The following is a 3,148-nucleotide window of genomic DNA, read 5'->3' as shown; positions in this document are numbered from 1 at the left end:
AAGCATGTCAGATTTCTCTGAACCGTTCGTCTACAAACGCCACTTAGAACGCAACGGAGATTCTGCTCACAGGCGTGTACCGCTGCCCGGCTGCGAACCTGGCTCCGCCCGATCGGTGCGGCATTCCACCTGTTGCCAGCCATTCTGGGCCTGTGACTTCAGTGTCTTCGTACCTTCCACCCCAATCGTGATGACTTGATAAAAGCCCACTGTGGTGGAGTGGAAAGCTGAACAAATAAATAAAGATCGGCGTTATACTGCTTGCTGTTATATTTCCACCTTCCAATTAACTATCCCTTTGGTTAATGCCTATCTTCCCATACTTATACACTTCGATCAGGTCTCCCCTCATTCTTCGTCTAACAAGTGAATGTAACTTAAGAGTTTTCAATCTTTCTTCATAAGGAAGATTTCTAATGCTATGTATTAATTTAGTCATCCTACGCTGAATGTTTTCTAACGAATTTATGTCCATTCTGTAATATGGAGACCAGAATTGAGCTGCATAATCTAGGTGAGGCCTTACTAATGATGTATAAAGCTGCAGTATGACCTCTGGACTTCTGTTGCTTACACTTCTTGATATAAATCCCAGTAATCTATTTGCCTTATTACGTACGCTTAGGCATTGCTGTCTTGGTTTAAGGTTGCTGCTCACCATAACCCCCAAGTCCTTTTCGCAATCTGTACGGCTAAGTTCTACATCATTTAACTTATAAGTGCTAGGGTTATGGACACTCCCGAGCTTCAGAACCTTGCATTTATCTACATTGAACTGCATCTGCCACTTTTTTGACCAAGAATAGAGTTTGTCTAAATCCTCCTGAAGTTCCCTAACATCTACGTTTGAATCAGTTATCCTACCTATCTTTGTGTCATCGGCGAATTTGCTCATATCACTAGTAATTCCTTCATCAAGATCATTGATATATATTATAAACAACAACGGGCCCAAGACTGATCCCTGTGGAACGCCACTTGTTACTGATCCCCACTCGGATTTAACCCCATTTATGGACACTCTCTGCTTCCTGTCTGTGAGCCATGAGAGCACCCTTCCCCCAATGCCATGAGCTGCTACTTTCTTTAACAGTCTTTGGTGCGGAACTCTATCAAATGCCTTACTAAAATCTAAGTAAATGATATCAAATTCTTTATCGTGGTCAACAGCCTCAAAAGCTTTACTGAAGAAAGTTAATAAATTAGTTAGACAAGACCGGCCTCTTGTGAATCCATGCTGAGTATCATTAATCAAGCTATGCTTATCGAGATGGCTTCTTATAATCTCAGCTATAATTGACTCTAGTAATTTGCCTACAATTGAGGTCAGGCTTATTGGGCGGTAATTTGACGGTAACGACTTGTCCCCTGTTTTAAAAATAGGAATTACATTAGCCATCTTCCACATATCAGACACTACACCTGTTTGAAGAGATAAATTAAAAATAGTAGTTAATGGTTCACAGAGTTCCATTTTGCATTCCTTAAGAACCCTTGAAAAAACCTCATCAGGACCCGGTGACTTATTTTGCTTCAGTCGGTCTATCTGCTTCACAACCATTTCACTAGTGACTGTGATGTTACATAAATTATCTTCTTCTGGCCCACTATAAAAATTAATTACCGGAATATTATTAGTGTCTTCCTGTGTAAAAACCGAGAGAAAATAATTATTTAAAATCGAGCACATTTCATTCTCTTTGTCAGTAAGATGCCCATAGTTATTTTTAAGGGGACCTATCTTATCTCTGACTTTTGTTCTATATACCTGGAAAAAAACTTTTTGGGTTAGTTTTAGAATCCCTAGCAACTTTAATTTCATAGTCCCTTCTAGCTTTTCTTATCCCCTTTTTAATGTCCCTCTTAACATCAATATACTGATTCATAAGATGACCCTCACCTCTTTTGATACGCCTATAAATTCCTTTCTTATGCCCTAGTAGATATTTCAGCCTATTATTCATCCATTTTGGGTCATTTCTATTTGATCTAATTTCTTTATAAGGGATAAACATTCTTTGAGCAGCATGTATAGTGTTCAGAAAACTGTCATATTGATAGCTCTCTTCGTTACCCCCAGTCAACAGATGATAAGTGTTCTCTAAGCCCATCGTAATCTGCTAAGCGAAAATCTGGGACCGTTACTGGGTTATCCCTACTATCATACTTCCATTTAATGCTAAATGTAATTGATTTGTGGTCGCTAGCACCCAGTTCTTCTGAAACTTCTAAATTATTAACAAGGGATTCATTGTTTGCCAGAACTAAGTCAAGCAGGTTACTACCCCCTTGTAGGTCCCATCACAAACTGCTTCAAAAAACAATCCTGAACTACTTCTAAGAAGTCGTATGATTCTAAATTCCCAGTCAAGAAATTCCAATCAATATGACTAAAGTTAAAGTCTCCTAGAATTACTACATTATCGTGCCTTGTGGCCCTAACAATTTCCTCCCATAGTAGTCTCCCCTGGTCCCTATCTAAATTTGGGGGACGGTATATCACACCTAAAATTAATTTTTCATGCCCCTCTGAAAATTCTATCCAAACAGACTCTGTATGTGTTACTTCAGACTTAATACCCGTTTTTATGCAATAGTTCAATCGATCTCGGACATACAATGCCACCCCACCCCCCCCTTCCCGACACTTCTATCTACTTGGAACAATTTAAAACCCTGAATGTGACATTCTGCAGGCATGTCCCCAACTTTTTGAATTAAACCACGTCTTATACCACGTCTTATACCACTTGTGGAATTCGTCAAGACGTTCTCGATGGTCTTCGTTGGGGTTTTCTAGGGATGTCTCACTCACGTCTGCCAATGCTGCCTTGGTGCTCGTTGTGGCACTCCCAGTAGAACACTCACATTCGTCAGGTAGCACCGAGAATTGGTTGGAAGTTTCCACGGTAGTCTTCTGGTTTCTCGTTGTTTCTGCCTCTCCAACCGTTTTCTTGATCCTCAGCTTGGTTCCATGTTGCCCGGCCACTGACCAAGCTCCCCTCTTAACCTGGGGACTCACAACAGGAGGATTACTACGAATCCTCTTGTTCTCCTCCGTTAATCGCCGTATCTCCAGCTTAGCAACTCTGAGCTCTTCTCTCAGCTGCTGGTAAAGTTGCTCAAGAGAGGGCATCCTGGTTCAGAT

This window comes from Cherax quadricarinatus, unplaced genomic scaffold (genome assembly GCF_038502225.1).
Source record: "Cherax quadricarinatus isolate ZL_2023a unplaced genomic scaffold, ASM3850222v1 Contig1319, whole genome shotgun sequence".
NCBI classification, from domain to species: Eukaryota; Metazoa; Arthropoda; class Malacostraca; order Decapoda; family Parastacidae; genus Cherax; species Cherax quadricarinatus.
The sequence above is the reverse complement of the archived record's forward strand: the minus strand, read 5'-3'. Positions refer to the sequence as shown.